Here is a 23,250-nt window from a genome sequence, read left to right on the forward strand (position 1 = left end):
TAGTGCACATTCTATTGACTCATAACTGTTTGGACTCTTCTTCACCAGAAAACTCTGCAGGAGTTCCCCTCATGATTCCCTTGGTGTATCAGAGCCAGGGAAATGCCTCTCTGTTGTAGGACAGGAAAGAGACAGGTCTCTGCCACTCTTCCAAGAAGTAAATTGGATTCTTAGTCATATAGAGTGTGTGCAGCTTGGAAGTGCTCCTGGTGGCAGAAGAGCATTCAAAGGTGACTTTGGTGCTTGATCTGGTGTGTGGTGGGCAAGCAGTTAGAAGGTTTTGGTGGTATACTCATTTGCAGTATAGTACCATCCATAATGTTCAAACCCTGCACATAGCTCAGGTTCCTAAGAAAAGATTAGTTGCCATGAGTTCCAGATCCTATGCATGTGTTCAGCCTGGAAAAACTGGAAAAAATGAAAAACATTTCAAAGAACTAAGCATGGTGTCTTACACTTTTTTTTTTTCCTGAGCCTCCTGCTATTCATTTTTGTAACAGATTTGTCAATGTGTAAAGATTTGAACGGTTAAAAATCTTTAAAACATTATTTTTGTGTTGAAGGATGGTCTAGAAAACTACAGGGAGGTAAAACTCAAGTCTCATTTGAGCCACTTGAGTTGAAATGTAGTCTGTGTTACATAATGCCCATCATGAAAAGCCCATGAATTCTTAACTATGTACTTTGATAGTGCCTGACAGATTAATTTACTGTACACAGACTCCTTTGCAGTCATGCACCCATCTCTTTGTACCAGAGCTCTGAAGAGAATGCCAGGGGAATCCATCTCCTGGAATGATTCTAGCTTCTAGTAATTCCATTTTTGTTGAGACCTAGTGTCAGTGGCTTGGATTTTTCTTCCTTTTCTTCCTTTCCCTTCTTTCCCCGCTCTCTTTCCCTTTTGTCATTCTTTCAAGCATTACACTTTTAATTAGATGCAATTTTTGCTTACAGATGGGAAATACAGTTGTGCTATATAACAGACTTGGTGAAATCTTCTTTTCATAGTGTTTTTTGTGTAATGTGTGCTAAAAAATCTTTTGTGCTTAAGGAAGGGAGAAATTTTTTTCTTTATTCACTTTCTTTAAATTTTGTAACCCGTCTTAGTTCAGTTGGACTAAAAGTTTTTCAGAGCAGGAACCAGTTCTTAACTTGTAAGAAAGTCTTGCACTGAAAGTCCTTGTACTTTTACTAAAGAAATCCAAGTTCTTGTACTAAAATCTTAACTTGTACTGAAAGTCTTCTGATCTTCCTGAGGCCTGAGGACATTACTATGAAAGAACAAAAACAACAACAACAAAATATCTTAATTTTATTGGTCTTCCTGCAAAACCTGTTCAGTGAAGTACCTGTTCACTCTTAAATCTGCTGTTGTGTAACATTTCATAAAGAATGAAGTGTATTCTTAGGCACATCTCATAAATGATTGCTGCCCTTGATGAATGCATAATACTCCTTTGCCGAGAAACTTAAGGTAAGAAATGCTGTTTATTATCTCCCCACAATATGTCAGTCCCTGTAGAGCAGCATAAATTTCAACATCCCTAAATATCATGTGGCAGATTCTAATGTTTAAAACTTTGTTTCACCACAGTTAGAGATTTTAGTATTTCTCAAGCCACAATTATGTCTCATGCTACTGCTTTGTTGCTTCTCCATATTTTGATATGGAGTGTCATGCAGAAAGTTACCCAATCTTTATAAGATTTTTAAATTGTTAACATTTTAAAGTGTTTAACCCACTTAAACAGGTATGTAAAAATTATCAAAATTACCAAAATATTTTGTAAGCATGTTGTTATTACCTTTGACTCTTGATTGTTAATTAATTTTCAATAGCGATGAAAATGTATATTCAAAAGGATGCAAATATTAACTAGTTCCCAGTTTACTTACTTGAACCTGTCTCCTTCCTGTGCTGTCTCTGAAGTCCTTGAATCAAATAAACTTATAAGTCCTCTTTCTATGCCACAACTGTCCTCTCCCAGGAACTAAATCACTCCCAGGAATTGCTGCTGTATATAACATGAAGTGGAGTACACATCTGACACACAGAAATTGAATGTTTGATCACTGAGCATTCAGCTGGGATATTTCTATTGTGAATAGTTTATAAGCCAGAAAGTACCAATTTAAAATTTTCAAGAAAGTGCAAAACTTCCTTGTATCTCAGTGCTTATGTATGCATGTGTAACATGGTCTAGCTGTTGACTCTGATATATTGATTTAAAATGAAGCTATTCTATTCTGGAAACATATAAACATATTTTTCCCTAGAGACACAAGTAAATTGGAATAATATCATGAATTTTGTTTCATTGTGTATTTTAAGGATAGCTGCAGATGCTTGTGAATCTGAATACTCTGGTTACCCAGTCAAACTCACTATTTTAAATTTATTTTTACTTTTATATATAACATGCTGGTAAAGGGTTACAATTTTTAAATTAAACTTCTCATATCTCACTGTAATTCATCTTACTGGTGCTTTTCAGTTTTTTTTGTATTCACTGAGTATGCATATCATAAATTGTTGTAATTATGAAAAAGTAAATAATGGTGTTCCTTAGCAGCAATATAATTTCTTATTATTCTAAGTTGTGCCAAATGACAAACAACACTATTGTGTAGTGTTCAGAACACTACAGCAAATAAAACTTTAAGGATAAATAAAAGGCTACTGTAGAATATGTCAAACTGAATTTGCTCCAGTCCTTTTGGAATAGCAAACTTATTCATGATCATTTAAATAAAGAACCGGAAAAGAGAAATGTAAACAATACATTAAATTTATGGCATGGAATTTTTGCTATGGAAGTAATTAGGTTATTCTGCTTACAAATCAGTTCAAATAAATTCTTTAAACTGTTTTCCCCCACAACAAATGGTTTGTAAAAATCTTAAGGAAATAGACTGCATGTACACAACAGAAAATGGCTGCTAGAGAATACAATCTGTACAGATCTTTGTACTAATGCAATGATCTAATAACTAGGAAAGATTGAGTCTTCTGCACAAACATTGCTACATGTCTAACAAATAATTCAGCTTTTTAAAAAGTCTTCTAAATATATTTTTCTCTTTCAGTACCATTAGAATGGAACACATCTTTTGTTTATAAAGGACCTGTACATACATCTGCAGCACTAAGACTTTTTTTAGTAATTAGGTCAATAAAATTCCCATTTAAAATCCCTTAATTATCTATGTAAGTGACAGATTAACCCTCAGAAGAAACCAGATAGATTCATCAAGCCTGTAATGCACACTTAAATTGATCAGTAAATTGATCTCAAACTGATCAGTAGTAGACCCTAATACAGAAAGCATGCACAGATCATGTTATCAAATAAATCTGCCTTATCTTCACTCAGAATAAGCTAGACAAGATTTATACTTGCTATCTTTAGAGTTAAATTGTCATGTTTCTTGGATGGACTTGCTTTCATGTGTAGAGATGCCCTATCCCATATAAAATGCTTCAGCTGTTCTCCATAGATCTACTTTAATAATAGAAACTGTATTTAGCACTCCAGAATAACTTTCATACATTGTCATCTAAAAAAAAAAAAAGCTCTTTTTTTTTTTTTTTTTGAGTGGTTTATTGAAAACCTTTTTTTGTGTCAGTTGCTTAAAACCTCATTGAGAAGCCAGTTGGTTCTCTGATATATCCCAGGACATTTCTTTATAGCTAAGGAAATATTCTCTCTGTGTAGTGTGGCTAGCATTGTCTGCCTCAGTGCTGTCATCAGTGCTGTAGGCTGTGCTGTACCCCATGTCAGTCTCTCTCATTAATATTTCTCTTGCAAAGCTGTCCTTTCAAATCAAGTGTTCTTCCACTTTTAATGCAGTCTTCACCGTTTCTGAAAGCAATTACCTTGCCAGACAAGGTGAGAATAGAAAAACAGCTTTTCTTCCTCTCCTTTAGCTGGCCTCAGATTCCCCTCTGAGGTCATAAGAGTCACAAGTGTATTGCATTTTCTACAGCAGAAATTTGGGGCTGTGTTCCCTTGTCAGCACTTTGATGAGATCAGTTGGGATACTGCTACTACAAGGATTGGTGTGCTGTGTCCACTGAGAGACAATTAGGTTGTTGCTGGGTACACTTCTTGCTTTCTGAGCACACTGTGTATTGCTTGTTTTGTTTTTTCCCCCTGAAACATGCATGTATAATAATGCTTTTGCTCCTGAAAAATTACTATTACTTTTATGAGTCTTTGTATTTAGGTCTGGCAAAGGGTTCCCACCAAACTTCTGCTTTATCATCTTGGTAGAGAGCATTATCTGTTGTTGTTTTTATTATCTCTCTCTGTACTTATATTCTATCTTAATTTACTTTCCACGTTGCCTTTGTGTATTTGACAGAAGATCTGCTTTTATTTGAGAGCTCTCAAGAACGTGTTCACTGAACTTCAATTATTTGATTTACCTGGGGGAAAATATTCTAAAATGCCATTGATTCTTCTGTGAAAACACTGTAGTCCTGCAAATTTAATTTGGATGTAAATATTTCAGAGACCGAGGTGATAAAGAGTGCATAGATTTATGTGCATAAATTAGCATAATGAAATGTATTATTGCCACACACTGTGTATGAGTTTAAGGACTTGTGGAATTTTCACTAATGTCAGTTTATTTGTCTTTCCCTTTCTCCCACTGGATTTTTCCCCCTCCCTTTATTAATTTTTCTTAATTTTCCATTGGAAAATTAAAATATTGTACAACAGTAGGAAATTTGTCTTTCTTCTCATCCTGGAAACAGGCACTTAGCACTGCAAGTGGATGACATGCCAGCCTTTACTTTGTGTTTTTGGCATGAGTATAATAAATCCTGATTAAAAGGTTATTTAAATATATTAATATTTTAGGCTGAAATAGGATGGAGAGAAACGTCTTCAAGATGATGAAGAGAAGATCCCCCAGGGTGTGAGGCTGGGCAGTTCTGCTGCAGTTAAAGTCCTTGTCTGAGCAGTGCAAAGGCCAGCACTTGAAGCTTGAAGAACAAATTGGGAACAGACTCAGGAGTACAGACTATGGCATTAATTGTTTTTATGGCACTGTGACAAGAGATCCTATGAATCCTATTGACCATAAAGTCAGTGTAGGTTTTACTGTCATAAGGCTTCATTTGGAAGCACAAGGTGCTGTAGTCCTCTTCTAATTCCATGTACTTGCCACATATATACCTTAAGGAATGAAGATGCTTTGAAACCATCACACTTGCCTGATTCAAAGTGGAGTAACTCAACAGCTTGGATACTGTCACAGCTGATGTACATGTGTTTGTTAGATGGATACAATGAATTTTTGACTTGTGTTCATTGACATGGTGTTTAAATGAAGTCCTAACATCTTTAAAGCATCTTGTTGAGATGATGTGTGCATGCTGGAACAGCTTAATTCCTGCTACTCTACTTTGTTGTCATGACTGGGTAAAATGTCTGGTGATTTTTCTTATTTTAAACATGGTACAGTTTAGGAATTAGGGGGAAATAAATACTCTAGAAGTGGAACAGACAGGGTGAAATGAAGCTCATCATGACTGAAACTTTCAAATAAGTTGCTGCTCTGCTAGACAGACATGTAGACAACCATCTTCTTACAGAGAAGCCTTTCTTTGAGGGCCATGAAGATGGTGAAGAGCTGGGCGAGGAGCAGCTGAGGTCACTTGGTCTGTTCAGCCTGGAGGAGACTGAGGGGAGACCTCACTCAGTTACAACTTCCTCACGAGGGGAAGAGGAGGGGCAGGCACTGATCTCTGCTCTGTGGTGACAGTGACAGGACCTGAGGGAGTGGCCTGAGGTTGTGTTGGGGGAGGTTCAGGTTCAGTGTTAGGAAAAGGTTCTTCCCCCTGAGGGTGGCTGGCACTGGAACAGCTCCCCAGGGCAGTGGTCACAGTGCCAGCCTGACAGAGTTCAAGGAGCTTTTGGACAATGCTCTGGGGCACATGGGGTGACTCCTGGGAATGGTGCTGTGCAGGGCTGGGCGTTGGACCCAATGATACTTGTGGGTTCTTTCCAACTTCTCAGATTCTGTGATCTAAGGGAAGCTTTCTTTGTGCCCTTTTAAAGTAAAATAAAGTTATTTTGAGAAGATTGAGGCTTCATAATGTATTGAATGTATTCCTGCATCTCTGCCTGACTCTACTACACCTTGAGACTTGCTAAAGTCTGTTTTCAAGTCTCTTACCCTTGCTTGCAATATTTGCAGGAAGACTGCTGTATTCTAGTTGTCATTTCTCTCTTCTGGCAAGTCAAAACACAGTGCCAGCAATCTGCTTTGCAACCTGTCAGCTCTCCAAGGTTGTCTGCTCATGCTGGTTGAACAGATTTTTTTGAGACAATGTTTTTGGGTGCTGGGTTTTGGGGTTTTTTTCTCTCTTTTTATTTTGGAGTTTTATTCCCTTTCACTTCTGCTGTTGCTTTAACTTCATGCTTTTTTAGCTATCCAATGGTAATGCACAAAACTAGAATCTGTGAGTTGGAATTTGTTATTCTGAAATTCTGGAAAGCCTGGGAGCAGACTATAGATTTGTAATCAGACTGCTTTTCATGGAGGATTGGCATGTGCATGTTTTTCATCTTACAAGTATCATAGTATTTTTTTGTTAAGAGAATTCTCATGATCAAAAGTGTGATTCTTGGGGAGACTGTGGAGAAGAAAGTCTGTTTCACCAAGACAAATGCTTCCAGTGCACTTGGAAAGGAGTCTTATTAAAATTGCCTTTGGACCATGTCCCAGACTAACATGGTAGTAAAGCTGGGGCTGTCACTGAGCCTTCAAAAATTTTAAAATGCAATTGTTATGATGGAAGTAAACAGGAGAATATGGAAAACACATTAGTTGAAATTTATATTTGTTCTTTTAAAGTTGATCTTCATGATATTCCAGAGACCTGATGTTTAGAGTCATGTCCTTAAGGCATAAGTCAGCCACGGCACAGGCCTTCTCAGGGGTTTGTGGCACACGGTTCACCTGTGATATTTGTTAACTCAAAAAAATTAGCACTAACTAAACTCTGAATTTTGTTGGGTCAGAAATGTTTCCTATTGTGATTTTCAGCTACTGATGTGTCCAGCAGTCCTTGCAGAGACTGCAAACCCAACCTTCCCATTTTCACCCAAAAGTCCCATGCAGATGGCCACAGACTCAAGCCTAAGCTTGCTGCCTTCTGGTGCCAGCAGTTCACAAAGTATGGCCACTCTCCAAGAGCACTTAAAACTGAGGTGGTTCCTGGGCCAGACGTCTCTATACCACAAGATTCAGTCAATGCCTGTAAAAGAGGAATTTGTGTCCCCTGAAGTGAGGAACTTATCACATTTGAAGTTATCTGTGGTGTAATGCTCTGAGAAACTTTTGATTTAAACTGGGGTAACTAGCTTCAACTTAAAATGATGACTCCTGGCTTTCCTTGAAAGAAGGCTGTTGAGTGTCTGGTGCAGATCTATGAGTATAGAAAAGAACTCCTAAGAATTTCTGTTTAATATTAAAGGTGTACCTCTCTCCACTCCCTGTTTGTAGTAACTGAAATAATTTCCTCCCTGTTCAACCCCTTTTGTCCTTCTGCCACCTCAGCCCCTGGAGATGCTTATATAAGAAGTTAAGACAAATCTGATTGCTAACCTTTTAGAAGTGCCTGATTCTCTCCCCTGTGAGTAGGTGAACTTAGAGTTACCAGCTTTGATTTGGATACCTGAATTTTAGCTTCCTAGCATTGAAAAATATTAATGTCCTCTTTTTCTGATAAATGGAAGCCACATTGCTTAAATGTCTCAGAGTAAGTGAATAGCCCTTTCTTTGTTAAATGTCTCAGAGTTAGTGAATGGCCCTTTCTTTTTTATTTACCAACAAAATTTATAATATTTTTACACTTTTCAAGGTTTTGTGTAAGCCTTACATGATGCTAGTTTAAGTAAAATTAGTTATACATTAACTTTTGCTTCTCCAGGGCACAGTTGCCCAGAATTGTCAACTGATGTCTAATCATGCTGTTACCTGATTGTGAATATACGTTACGTCACATATATATATTTTTAAGGCGCATTTGTGCATTTTCCTCTTTTTTGGAACTTCCTGCTTATTATTTGTGATCTGAATAGCTATTGTACATCTTACTCTAAGTAGTTTAACTAGAGATTATGGATAAGGAGTTGGCCAAACAGTCCCTTTCTAATGGATGATGTTGCTAATAGTCACAAGTGGTTTTCTTAGAGTGGTTTGATCAATAAAATTACCCTGAATTTAAGATCTCATTGTCTTCTTAAAAAGTAGTAATGCTGCTCTTGTAGGCTTGGTCAAGCATTTGATTTCTCAGGCGAAATTTTCTGCTTTGCCCAGTTGAGACTGTCACTAAAAGGTTTTGCAATTTTCAAAATTATATTATTTCTCATTTCAGATCAGGCAAAGAATTTACTCAAATGACATCTGAGAGAAATCTAGCCTACAAAAAAAGCGTGTCTGTGAAGGGAGGAAATGTGGCTTTGTAGACAGATGGAGGTTAAGGTTATCTAACAGCACAGGTCTGTGAGTAGAGGTAATCAAATGTATCAGGTGACATCCCTGAGGTGTTGGTACTGGCCCTGGTACTGTTTAATAGTTCTATTGGCACTCACAGTCCTGGAAGCCAACTGTGTCCTGGGCTGTGTCACAAATAGTGCAGCCAGAAGGTTGAGGGGGATGATTCTCTGGTGTTGTTGGTGTTGTTGTGAGGGTCCCAGGACAAGGGAAAAGATGAATCTGACTCCATATTTGTTAGAAGGCTGATTTATTGTATTATGATATTTTATTATATTAAAGAAATTATACACTATAGAACTTATATACCAGAGAAATTATATACTACTAGAACTATACTAAACTTTAGTGAAATGGATACATCAGAAAGCTGCAAAATAATGAATAATAAAAACCCATGACAGACCAGAGAGTCTGACACAGCTGGACTGGGATTGGTCATTAAGTAAAAACAATTCACATGGAACCAATCAAAGATGCATCTGCCACATTCCAAAGCAGCAAAGCACAGGGAGAAGCGATCAGATAATATTGTTTTTCTTTTCCTCTGAGGCTTCTCATCTTCCCAGGAGAAGAAATCCTCGTGAAGGGATTTTTCAGAAAATATCACAGTGACAATTCTCCTCTTCACTCTTGTCAAACCTCACCCGGAGTTCTGTGTTCAGTTCTGGGGTCACAGACGTAAGAAGGATGTGAATCTGTTGCAGTGAGTTCAGAAGAGTCCATGAGGATGATCCAAGGGCTGGAACTGCTCTCCTGTGAAGGCAGACTGAGAGAATTGGGGTTGTTTAGCCTGGAGGAGAGAAGGCTCCAGAGAGACCTTGTGGCAGCCATACAATCTCTAAAGCAGACCTACAAGAGAACTGGAGAGGAAGATTTGCAAGGGCAGACCTACAAGAGAACTGGAGAGGAAGATTTGCAAGGGCATTTATCCATAGGACATGGGGACTTTGAACTGAAAGAAAGTAGATTTAGATTACCTGTGAAGAAGCTCTTTACTATGAGGGTGGTGAGGTGCTGGAGCAGGTTGCCCAGAGAAGCTGTGGATGTCCCTGGAAGTGTTCAAGACCAGACATGGTGCAGCCTGGTGTAGTGGAAGAGATCCTCTCCCATGGCAGAGGGATTAGAACTAGATCATCTCTGAGGTCACTTCCAACCCATTCTATGATACTACTATATGACAAAGCAGTTAATGTGAGAAAATATACTTGCTCATCACAGTGAGCTTGTATCTCTTAACCAAAGAAAAATGTGCCAAGAATTCCCTGTAAATGAAATGAACTGGTTGTGCTAGCTGGCAGAATGCTACTTTATCTTAGTTTTTCTAGACAGATATCAGAACTTTATCAAATAAAGTCTAATTTCTCATAAATGCTGGTCATAAACATATATAAACATTTCATGTAGAGTTATTTTGTGGGAGTTAGAGCAGTAGGGGAGTTAATATTTATTGGTACAATGTACTAGGAATGCAGCCAGATATCCTCTGATGCAGGCTGTGCTCAGTAGCAGTGAATATAAGATTAGCAGCACATGGAGTGAAAGACTGGCAAAGACAGGACTCTAATTCATAAACAGAGAAGTTGGATTTGTGCATTAAAATTGTTATTGTGCAACACTGTACAAAAGGCAGCACTGGAGAGACCATTTACCTTGACTTTCCCCCTACTTAACTAATTGCTCCCTCCTAGCTGCTGCTGTTATGGTTATAAACATCAGCCTAAATGCCTCCAGGTTTCACTGTAATTGATCATAACAAATCTTTTGCCGTCAAAGCTCAACTGAACCTTTTCAGTTCAGTTTACTAACAATTATTTTCACTGGTCTCTCTATGCCAATCTTAGGATTGGCATATCTTTAACTTAATGTTTGTCCGAAGAGACCTGAGCTTGTCCAGATTATTTACATAAATCTTGCATGGTTTTTTTGGTTTTTTTTTTCCAGAGGCATTTTTAAGATCTATTGCTTTTACCTGGGTAGTACTGGAGATCAGATAAATGTATTCCATAAGCTTGAAATACCTTTTTGTTTAAGGAAAAAGGAAATTTCAACCTAGAGGGGCCTTTGGAAGTTATGCTTTTAATAGGGGAAAATAAAACAAACAAACAGCCAAATGGCCTGTGGGCTTGCCTAGAAGCTATAGGAATTGCATGTATGGGAAATTGAATGATTTGGATTTTGGCTGTTCCTCCTACAGGAAGGAGTAGCTTTAGTGAGGGGTAAGGCAAAGGAAGGATGCCTGTTGCTTGCTAAATTATAGTCTTGCTTTGCATCTGTGAAAACAGTTTTCTCACAAAAAATATCTTGCAAGAAATAGAAAAGGATAAATTATTGGGATTAGAAAACAAAACCAACAAGCTAATTAATCTTTATGCAGTAAAGCAAATTTTTTACATACTGTCTGCAATACTGATCAACTCCTTCGTTGGTGTGGTTGGGCTTGTTCTTTTGGTGCTACTCAGCACCATTTTTTCTGGAGAGAAGGACTTCCTACAAGATGTTCTTCATTGTAGGCACTTTTTTTATTAATGGGGCCACTAAGCAGCTGCAACATTTTCATTTCTACGTCAACACATCTTGTTGCTTTAAAAGATTCCACTCCTCTTCTAGAGTCTGTTTCCTCTTGAAATGATGACCTACAGTAGGATTCATTAATTAGTAGCAATAGGTTTTACAACAAGGACAACCTAGAGAAATATTCACATGGCAGATGTCTGTGGGGTTATCCAGCCAAGGAGGGCACAAAACCTCTGTGTTTTGCCCAATGGACAGCTCAGAGGACTTGTAGAAAATCCATTTGTACTCACACTGTAGGACTTGTTTAAAATACTTGTACTGTCTTGCCTGTCTCATCAAATATCTGTGACTTCTTTCATTTTTCATTTCTTCTTTAGTTTTTATTAGGTACTGTATATAATGTGATAGTAATGTGCATCAATAGGTGAAAAAGAGGATAAAATCCCAGGCCTTTCCTAAAGTCAGCTATGTAAGTTGCATGATATCAGATGGTGTGGTGGATCTGGTGAAGTGTCTGTTTGGAATTGAAGTATATTTTAATTTTATTTCTTCAGGGATAAAAAAAAATATCAAAGTCTTTTTCAGTTCCTCTAATAGAAAATTTTTATGTTTATAGCTGAGGATTGCAAAAGTTTTTTATTCTGTGTGGTTGGGGCTGGTTTTTGTATTAGTACTTGAAAATCTTAGATTGTTGGTTTACTGTTTGGATGGAACTGCCAGGCTTTCAGTGAATATCTTGCAATATTAGTTTGGTTTTTTTTTGCTGACATTAAATCTCTAGGTACATTTTCTTTCTGAGCATCTAGGCTTTTCTTTGTGTAGTGGAGGGATTTGAAGTTTATAACCTGGATATGCTTTTTTATTACGCCTGTAAAAATCCACCCACATTTGGCAAAGTTATGAACATTTGGAAAAAAATTGCATTTCACACATTCTTGGTCAAGTTTATTAGATTTTTTTAGCAGCTGCATTTCCAAAAGATGACATATGTATTGAATGTTTGCCTCCCTTAAGATGGGACTTTCCTTGAAATTGCTGATCTGAGTTGAACAGGTCAAACCAGTACAACCAGAGGAACTGAGACCGAGGAATTTGCTTGTCATGTTTTCTAGTGAGCGTCCTGTTATGATCACTTAGCACAGCAATATGAATTAAACATTGAGGATTAAACTTCAGATGGGACAGGAACTGGGCAGATGAATGGGAATGATTATTAGTTAAGTGGTAAATAAAATGTTGTGTTTGCATGGCTAAACAGGAGTGGGGACAGGACTAAGAGAAGATGAGGAACATAGAAAGGAGCTCTGGCTGACCAGGGGACAGGGGGTGAACTGGTGGTTGGATTGCTGGACTGCATAAAGAGGCTGTGCTGCATTTGGAAATAAACCTGAGAGAGGAGAGAGGCTGGGTGGGATGGGCTTGATATTGTAAAGGAGAGAGACGGCCTGGATGTGCTGGATAAAATCTCCTGTGTGACTTCAGTCTGAGTTCTGCCAGGAGATCAAGTACTTCAAGTGTGCAAGATGTGTGCTTGAGAACAAACCATGTGACACCAAGGATGGGTGCAATGAAAACCTTTTATTACAAACTTAATGCATTAAAATGCTAATATAGATGAATCCAGTGTCCCCCAGCAATACTTGCATGTGTTAATACAGAGCTTCTCAATCATTCTGTTATGTTGGCTGCCTCTTACAGCCAAGATTTTTGTGATCACTCTCTCCCCCATGTTTTTGGCTAGATCATCTTTCCTTTTGTTTTGCATCCTTCTGTAGATTGACAAAGATCCTGGAATTGTTTTTCTATAACTTCCAACTACATTTACTGCCTGCAATCAGAGAAGAGTCAGCAGGTTGTCCTTGGTGTCAGCAGAGAAGCTTTATGCAGCAGAATTTATGAGTTTCCAAGGTTTAAAAAAGAATTTGTTTATCTATTGATTTAGTTCTCTCAGGAGGTCATGCGTTCTGTCTGCTGTAAGTGAAGACTACATGCCTGCCTTTGTTCTTCTGCCTGAAGTCCAGGGTATGGTAACCTTCAGTATCTTCAGTTTTATTTGGAACACTGCTGTAGTTGCTTAATGTTTTCTTGACCTGTTGATATCTCTATAAGACAAGAGTGATTTTCACATAAGTTTAGCATTCCTTCTGTAGTCACTCAGCAAGAACAAATTCTCATCTCTTTTATTTTCTTTTTTGCTCTCTATAAGTGTACAGGTTTTATAGGCATTTTATTTCTTCCTGACTTTCAAATAGTCTTTGCATAAAGAAAAAAAACCCCAACTGTCTGGCAGAAGTGAAAATCAGATGGTGTGTCAGCAGAACCTGAAACCTCCTGAAATAAATTCTGTGCCCTGACCCACTGAGCTGAAGCTGGTGGATACAGCTCAGCATAATTGTTTCAAGCAAAAACATGGGGAATCAAGTGAGCATTAAACAAATATCTCCTTTGTGACTCACTGTGTAGCTTGAGAAAGAAAACCACTTCATGACTTTGTGAAGTACACTTTTTCCTCTGTGGATCAGCATCGTTGTATTTTTGGCCCATGAACAGTTGAGGAGGTCCCCAGTCAGAGGAAGCTTCTCTAAAGACAGAAGTTCTGTGCACCTACATCTACACCTTTGTCATGATATAGAAGATGTTCATGGTCTGAAGCAAGAATGTCTGTCTTTTTGACTTAACATCTTCCTTCTGAATGTCAACTGAATGATACCATTCTGCAAGGTAGAATAGACAAAATATAGCAAAGCCTGATTTCTGTATTAAGTGATGACTTTTTGACTATGACAGAAATTTTCTAAAAAAAAAAAAAAAAATAGGATGACACTGCAGCACTTTACCAAAAATCTTGATATTGAATTATATTATATTATATACCCTCTTTTCTAATAGCATTCAATTGTTTGCTTCAAAGGACTGGGAAAGAAAGAGCCATAAACTGCTGAATTTATTAGATGTTTTGATTTACTTTATCCTGGCCAAAACAAGAAAATCAAGTAAAGATTCAAAACTCTACAGCTTTCTACAGTTGCTTACTTTTTCCTGATTATAATGTTTTCTTTATGTTTTGGAAGAAAAAAAATGGTTTATAACCATGCAGTGAAATTCTTTTGAGATGTATATAATGTAAAATCAGTTAATGCCCAACAGGAAGGAGACCCAGGGTAGAATTGCTAGGCTTCTCACAGGGTACATGATGAAAGTTTGACCTCATGTTTAAAAAGAGTAATTTAGACCAAATTCAAATTGCATTGAATTGAGTGGAAAGTTGCTGTACTTTTAATGGAAAAAGAGTTGGGGCCTTTATTAGTAACTTTAATATAGTACTGTCTCAAGAGGTTGCATTCTACTGCATTTTATGTTTGAATATGAGTGCCTTGCTGCAAATGAGATGGTTATTGCGATTTCAGCAGCAGCAGACAATTTCTTGAACAGATTACCATTACAAGTAATGGCACAGAGGGAGAAAAGTTTATTGCCTGCTTGAATTTTTTTGTGGATGAAACACTAGAAACACAAAGGCTTAAAGAGGAGTTGCATTGCTTAGTTTTAGTGCACACTGCTGTGTTACAGGAAAAGGGGAGATAAGGGAAAATATATGTACATATGGAAAATAGGTCATGAAATAGCTCATTCACAAACAGTTGGAGCTGAGGTGCTACAAAAGGTCCCAAGAAAACAGTTACAAAACTTTGACCAAGCGTTGTCTGGAGGCAGTGGAGCAAAACTTCTTCCATTCTAGTAAGAGAAATGTGGACTTGTCTCCTTGCTTTACTTGTGATTGAAGCATTTAGATGCTACTGAGCAGTGCTGCTCTGTGGGAGGAGCTCCAAAGCTGGCGATGAGGCAGCAGCGCTGATGCTGGGCTGTGGCAGAGCTATTTTGTGCTGGTGGCCCCATCTAAGCTCTGGGCAGGACATCCACTGGCTCAGCAAATATGCTGGCTGCAAACTTTCCCAAGGGTTAGCTTCTTATTTTGCCTCTTCATCCATCCTGAAAAAGAAAGAGGAGTTTGGTGGACTCTGCCCAAATTTCCTTGTGCCAAGCTGGAATAAATTTGGAATAGTTCCCAACTCCAGATGTGTATTTCACATTGTACAGTATGTGAACTACATATAGGCTCTAGCTCTCACCTGAATGGCATCTGTCTTTTAAATTTAGAGCTAGCTTGTTGGGAAGCAAATTAAATGTATCTGGATGATTCTGTACTGCAAGTTCTATGTAATGCCTTTCTGAAGCTTGCTTCGGTTTTGGCTCCTGGATGTTTGGCATATTTCTGGATTACTTATATTTTCCTTTAAAGGCAACATTTTTCATTTCTGTAAATCAATAAACACGGTAAAAAGTTAGGTAAATCATACCCAGATGGTTTTCTGACAATTTTATTGTCATACACATAGAAATGAAAGTACAGCATTGATTAGAAAATCAGAAAAGATTAAATTTTTTTTAATAAAAGAAATCCAACTTAAAATTTAATTTTTCTGTCACTTCCCATGTTTTAGAATAAAAAAAAGCATAGCATTGTGAAATGCTAAAATAATTTTTAAAAAATTTGCATTTCTTTCCTGATTTCAATGCTGATGTAAGGAGGCCCTGAAATGAGATAGGAGAACACAAGTTCCTTAAACTTGTCAAAGTGTCATCTTCTAAACATTTAGGAAAACAGCTAATTTCACAAAGACATTAGTTTTAAATATTGTCCCATAAATGTATCAGGACCCTATGTTAATATCACTGTGTATTGAGTTTTCTTCAAAGAAGTTGACCCACCTTCCTTTATGGAAATCAAATTTCTGAAGCAGGATAGTCTCTAAGTAAGGAGATGGAAGTGGGCAGTGTTGTAGTGCTAACAACTTTCCTCTTATAATCTTTCTGAAAGGTTTTTTGTTGTGTCCACACCCAATTCTATTTCTACTCTGCTGTCTTTATCAAGGCCTTAGGCTGTTTGATCAGCCCAGTCCAAATCTCTGCTGATGTCACATAAGGATCTTGTTTGATGCCCCACAAAGGACTTGGCTGTTGGGCATGGAAGGATAAGAGATGCAGATTGCAAAATTGCTGGGTTAGCATCAGTCCAAACCAGAGGAGGATGTGCCAGTGCATTGGTCACAGGAGAAGGCAGCTGCTGCTTTTTAGTGTTGAGCATTTACTGCTGCATCCATTGCCTGGGTGAAAGAGAGCATTGTTTGGTTCTGGCACCAAATGTTTTGTGTCCCTAATTTTCGGCAGTTTGCATGGGCTTAAATACTTACAGATATATGTCTACTAATTAGCTGTGTGATTGTTGTTTGACTCCAAGTTTTACTTCAGAGATATGTGATTCCTGATTTCATTTACTAATTCTAACAATGTTCATTAGCTAAACTGTCCTTCATGCTTAGGCAGGGTTTCTTTCCAGAGTAGTGCCAATGAACCCCCTCATCATCAGCTATTCTCGTGCTTCATTTTCAATCAGTTTATTATTCCAAGCCAAAATGTCCATTACTCTAGCTTACAGATAATCACAAACCAGAGTCTAGACTGAATCTCTGCCTTTGTTTCCTTTGCAAGGGTTTATATTTATGGATTTCAGAATGGAGAACTGATGTTCAGACCCAGTGATTTTTCTGCAGTATATCATATTAAAGGGGATAAAATAGTTTAACATTGATGTTTCCATTAAGTGAAAAATATGAAAAGTCTCTGTAGGAAGCAGCATTAAATTAGCACAATTATATATCACTCTAATCTCAGGAAAGAACATTATTATTAGTTGCGTTTCTACTAACCACTGTGGGCATGAGTAATAAAAAAAATTAGAAAATAGAGAGAAAAATAAAAAGCAGGGACGTGCATACGCCCATTTTTGTTATTCCTGAAATGAGCAAGTGATGGGGGAGTCAGAGGCTTGTAAGAATGAGACTTAGGGCTAAAAAAGCCCTGGGTAAATACCCTTCAAATATCTGGAGACCTATTTTTTTTGCCTTGGTGGTGTAGAAAGAACACTATTTTTTGGGGGTGGGGAGTGAGGTCAAGGGGGTGAGTAGGGTTTTTTTCTTTTTTTTTTTAATATAGTATTGAATCAATATTCATTATAATAACCTGCCACTTCTGTGACAAAACAAGGCCACAGGAATCTAAGGGGAGATCATCAGCCTTTGCTTTCATCATTCAGCTGCTTCTGTACAGGTTGGCACTTCTTTTGGTTGCTTGTGCCAAATATTCAGGATTATTTGTTTGGCCACACAGAAACACTGCATGGATTTTTAACACTTTGGTGAGTCACCTTTAATGTCCCTTCTTTGATTTTCTTTTCTAACACCATTTTGGTTTTTGCCCAATGGTTGCTAATTCCTTTCAATTAAAAATTACCTTTTTCCAGAGCTGAAATATTTCACTTGTTACTCTGTTCTATGTAGAATTAATTTTTTTTTTTACTCTTTTTAATATTTTTTTTATTTGGGACTGGACTTTAAGGCTGCATATGACACATTTTTATTTGTATTCGATTGTTTCACTTATAGCACCCTGAATTTAAAAAAAAAAAATAGGTATAAACAGAATAAATTATCCAGCATGCTTAAAGTTGAGAATAGCTACATAGTAAAGGTGTACATCACTTGCGAGATGGTATCCAAAAGCTTGTGTGAACTGAGAAATTAGTGTTTGTGCTTCAGAGGAAATACACTTAAATTTTCAACCTATCAGAAATATGATCAGAGAGAGCCGTTCTTAATAAAAAGTAATTTAAATTGTTTTATACTTAACAAAATTATTTTCATCCCTAGTTGTTCAAAAATAGTTGTTATTATTTTACAATTAATTCTAAATTTGGATTATTGTTTCATTTATTAAACAAAAAAATCTCATTATTTAAGTGAAAAATGTAAGTTGTTGAACAAGCATTCTCTAGTGAAGATAGCATTCTGGTATATGCTGCAGAATCTAGTACAGCTTGTGGCTGTAAAGATATCTGTATTCAATTTTGTAGACATTCCTGTAACCCCTTCTCATTTTATGTTAGCATTCAATTGTATTTGCAGGCACCCCCGTGGCAGGAAGGAATGATGCATCTGACTCCATGTTCTCAGAAGGCTCATTTATTACTTTATTATACTACATTAAAGAACACTATACCAAAGAATACAGAAAGGATACTTACAGCATGCTAAAAAGATAATAATGAAAACTCCTGACTCTTTCCAGGGACACAGCTTGGCCCTGATTGGCCAATGAGACAAAACAAGTCAGATAGAATCCAATGAAACAATCACCTGTGGGTAAACAATCTCCAAACACATTCCACACATGAGCACAACACAGGAGAAGCAAATGAGATAAGAATTGTTTTCATTTTTCTCTGAGGCCTCTCAGCTTCCCAGGAGAAAAGTCCTGGGTGAAGGAATTTTTTTCAGAGAATGGGAATGCCACAGTACTCAAGTGGGGATTTTTTTCCAAATTCATCAACCTTTTGCTTTTTGGTTCATATATAGGAGAGTGATCAATGGTATTTTCATAAATCCCATTGAAGCTGAGAATATACACCCTTCAGTCTTTGCAGAATTAGGTCCAATAATAATGAGAGAGTTCACAAATGTCAATTTTGTAGTTCATACTACCCAAAGTCATTTATTCAGGTGCTGATAATGGGCAGAAGTAAATGCTGATTAGGCTGGTAGGAAACTCCAGAGGAAAATCTGAATAATTTGGATGTATCTATGTAACAGTAATTGTTATCTTCTGCCTTCCATCAAGAGCAAAATTGTGACTTTTGCCTCGTGATGCACTCAAACACCTTGTGGAATGTTTTTTGTTGTTTTTTTTTTTTTTTCTTTTTTCTTGAAACAATGCATTGGAAAATTTTATGATTCTGTGATTCAATGTTTTTTGTTTGATTTCGACCCTTCTCAGGATTCAAAATACACGCAGATTTATGCTATGTACTACTGAGGAAATGCTTTCTTGCATTCCCTTTCAGACATATTGAATTGAGGAAAGGGTCTTGATTTGATGCATAGCTCCATCACTTGACTCTTTCTTCATAATTTTGAACTGTGAATCTTAAACACGTAGGCATCTTTCCATCACTGGGCCAGATGGAAGTAACTTTTTCACTTAGCAGAACCAATTTGACTTGAGCTTTTCTCTTATTTATTTTAATGTGTCCCACTTCTTGTCTCCAAATGTTTTCATTTTTACCCAGCTCTATGGGTCAGTTCCAAAATTCACATGCCATAACCATTCCTCTCCCCACCTCTACCAGAATGAGCAATCATATTTTATTCCTTATTCTCCCAAGCCAGCTACTTTTGCCAGACTTGTGTTTGTATTGTTTGCCTGCCAAACTCCACCAAATGTCTTGTTTTAAAGATGATGGGCCTGTCTCCACATGGATTCAGATTGCTCTGCAGATTTTTTGAGGTTTATTTTGGTGAGAGGTTTTGGTTTGTTTTTTTTTTGTTTGTTTGTTTGTTTGGGGTTTTTTTGTTGTTGTTTTTTTGTCTTTTGTTTTGGGCCTCTTTATTTAATTTTTACTTGCAGATTTTTAGTCTGTAAGACATTGCAGCTAAACTGATCTTCAGCTGAGGAGTGAATTTCATTCTGTTCTTCCAGAATGATACATTTTAAAAAGCAGTCTGGAATTCAGAGACCTGCATGGCAAGATCTTTCTCTCATTTATGAAAGAGCTATCACCTGTCCAGGAATGTGTGGTTTAAACACAGTATTTACAGCTAGTACAGTTTAACAGCTCTTCACTTTTTTTACATGACCTGCTAAAGGCAAAACTTATGTTCACTCATATTCTTCTACAATCAGTGTATTCCTGGAAACTGCCATGAAATTTTGATTTCAGTAGTTCACTACTGACATTTTTATGAAACTCCTCTGGGATGTGAATTTTTATTTCACTGCTGTGGGTAATGCCTATGTAAATCTGACTGGGAAAATAAATCAAATTACATGCAAGGCAGAAATTATTTTTTTTCCCCTGAACTATTTATCAATTCTATTCCACTCCAGAAAATTATAATGATGTGGCTGTCCTGGCTGTCATCTGAAGATTACAATGGAATGGGATATTTTCCCAACAGTTGAGAGCTCAGCCAAAAGAAATAGCAATGTTTGGAATACTTTCGGTTTGCTTTTTTAACTTTTTCTTTTTAATGTGGATTAAAACCCCTAAGTTCCATGGTGCTGTAACATAACTGCCTGTATAGGAGAAATAGATCGAATATTCTCAGGGAGGCCATACAGGTCCGTGGGGATCAATATGTTACAAGTTTTGGGTGGTGGGGAAGGTTGTGTGGCCCCTCTTCTAAGATGCTGCTGTCACTTCCACTGTTTTAGGGAATGGCTCTGAAGAATGAAAGGGAATCCTACAAGTGTGTGCTGATGTCAGGAGTGGTTTTCCTCATCAAAACTCTTGCACTGTGCCTGGAGAGGTGAGCCACATAGGTGAGAAGGAACTCAGTGCAGGGAATGCATTTAATCTGTGTCTCCTTCCTCTGGTAGAGGTGTCTGTGAAGGACTGAGAGAGGTGTCATGATCAGTGTTGAGCCCAATTAATATCTAAGAGAGTATATTTTTCCATAATTAAGGCATTACAATGTGTCCTTTCTTTTACTACTCCCTTTCATTTTAGATTTTTTTTCCTGCTTCCTTGATGGTAAATTCAAGAAGAAAACCATTGCTGATAATCCCAGGCAATAAACACATAGAGGAGAGCAGAAAAATGAGTATTCACTGGTCTTCCTATTCCTGTCCTGTGAAATCTTACGTCACTAAGTAGTTATCAAAAAGGCAAGGGAGGGAGAAAACAAGACATATAAAATAATTTCCTTATCCAGTTTTGCAGCCTCATAAGAGTGAAATGAAAAGAGGGATTTGGCATTTGTGAATTGCCCATGGATTTAGAAGTTTCAGGCTGACTGTATTTTGGAGGCATTTATCCTGATTGAGTCTGCTGTCATTCAAGAAAAATAATCTAGGAGAGAAAAACTTTGTGGATCTTTTGATCCCAAATTAAAAGTAACTGGTACTTCTGTCTGTCTGTGTGCAGTCATTTACAGCCATGACATAAATCAGATAATTGTGGTATTATTTTACTCTCACTCCAGAAAATGTATCAAACAACATGTAAGACAGTAGGTAGTGGAACACCTGACCCAATTTTCTCTAGGGACTAATGCTAGTGTGTTAATGTTATCTATATTAGAAATGGCTATTTAGCACATTAAGTGAAAAGGATCATTCAGGTTGGAAAAGATCATTAGGATAATTGAGCCTCAACTGTAGATTTGAGGTTGTTTATTTGAAATTTGCTTATAGTCTGCTTCAAGGAATGGATGAAGAGCTCCCTGCGTTTCCTTGGGGCTATGTGGTTGGTTGTGTTTTCCTACTTGTTTTTTTTTTATTTTTTTTCTTTATAAAAGAAGCAAAACATAATGAGACAAAAGGGATATACCACAAGCAAAAATCTTGAAAGGGTCAGTGAGATTTTTTTCTTTGTTCTCAGCAAACCTAAGGTAGCTAGAACTAGAAAATTCTGGGCAAATATTTAAATTTTTAAAAAAATTTGGGTAAGACTTCCTGATAGACCTTTTTTTGGCTCTTTTTCTTCATAGAGTCAATGAATATGGTGAGTTGGAAGGGACCCATTGTGATCATTAAATCCAGCTCCTAGGCCTGTACAGGTCACCCCAAGAATCACACCATGTCTAAGAGCATTGTCCAAATGCTTTTTGTACTCTGACAAGTTTGGTGCTGTGACCATTCTTCCCTGAAGAGTTTGGGTGTTTTGTTTCTTTTTTTTTAAAAAGCATGTATTAATCATTGCCACTGAAGTGTCCTTTCCAGAGAGTTAAATTTTGGACTATAACAGTCAGTTCTGTTTATCTCCAGGTAGCAGTGTGTAGAGGATGCTTTGTGGAAATTTTACTCTATGGTGATTATTCCTTGAACATTTGCACCCCAGAAAAAGCCAAAAAGCTACAAACCTCTGACAAAAGAATTTTGGAGTCCAGCATTTTAAGGCCATTTAAAGACTGCAATAGAGAGAACAGTGATGCATCTTGTTGCCACTAGTAGATGAAACAAAAAAAAAAAGAGAGAAAACAAAGGAATACAAGAGAGAAATGGGATCCTACTTCTGCCTACAATAACTGGACTAAGAGACGCTGTAAGATCAGTGAGGAAATGACAAGTCATGAAGTCTGAAGATGCAAAATATGTCTTCACTGCTATTTTCTTCATGCAGATAATGGGATACTCAGAGGTATTTAACCATCCTCTGTTACCAAAGAGTGGATTAAAATAGAAGTGCATCAAATAGATTGATCCTTCAGTGCTTTTTCGGGCTTTGTGTGTGCTTATTTCCTGTGGCAGTGTTTGCCTGCTTCCAGGGAGTTGTTTGTAGAGACTTTAAACCAGGTGTAACATTAGACCAAGAGATCAAATAGCATCTTTGCCTTCCTAAGGTGCACTGGAATGTGATGAAACTGTGGATTTGAAGCACTCTTATAATAGCAAATGATGATAAATTAGTTTAAAGACAACCTTTGAACAGGACTAGAATTTCAGTGAACTACTGCAGAAACAGAAATAACTCCTCTGCAATTTCATTTGGCTGTGTGATGCACAATAGAGAGGTTACAAATGGTGTTATTTACCACAAGGCTATTTTTAAGTGCATGTACTGAGCCTGCAATGCAAAATTTATAGCTGGGTAGTACTACTGAGTGACTGAAGCTTGCACGCGCCCTATAGGAGGCCATAAAATACCACGGAGTTTTAATCTAGAAGAAAAATTATTTTAAAAATGAGGAAAGGAACAGTGTGCCTCACATGCCCTCTCATGCTATTTTTACTCTTACCGAGATGGACTTTGCCAGCATGAAAGTATTAAGACTTGTCCTCAGAATAACTTTTGAGCCAACCAGCAAATAAATCATTACTTGAGGAGAAGCTATTTGTGTGTGTGTGGGTATGTGTGTTGTGTGTTTTTCAAGAAAAAAACAACATGCTTGCACAGAAAGATGTGACACGATACTCCTTCAGACAGCTTTCAGGACACAGAAAGAACAAACACAAGTCACTGAATTGCATGTTTGAGGCAGACTTTTGCAGACATGCACAGCATGGGGTCTGCATGCCAGGTCTCCCATCCTGACAGCAGAGGCTGCTGCAGAGCCTGGGCTGTGGCTCTCAGGGCACATTGTCCTGCTGAAGTGTCTGAACAGG

The 23,250-nt window shown here is 37.5% G+C and overlaps 1 protein-coding gene and 1 long non-coding RNA gene across 11 annotated transcripts in view; both read left to right on the top strand.

The window, feature by feature from the left end:
* MAGI2 (membrane associated guanylate kinase, WW and PDZ domain containing 2) overlaps positions 1–23,250 on the top strand; it is a 698,553-nt gene that overhangs the window by 72,634 nt on the left and 602,669 nt on the right. The window lies entirely within an intron of this gene.
* Positions 89–23,060, top strand: LOC135301638 (uncharacterized). Its single transcript, XR_010363413.1, has 3 exons — positions 89–230; positions 20,359–20,466; positions 21,913–23,060. It is a non-coding gene; the product is annotated as an uncharacterized LOC135301638 (long non-coding RNA).

Source organism: Passer domesticus, chromosome 5 (assembly GCF_036417665.1).
Source record: "Passer domesticus isolate bPasDom1 chromosome 5, bPasDom1.hap1, whole genome shotgun sequence".
Classification (NCBI taxonomy): domain Eukaryota; kingdom Metazoa; phylum Chordata; class Aves; order Passeriformes; family Passeridae; genus Passer; species Passer domesticus.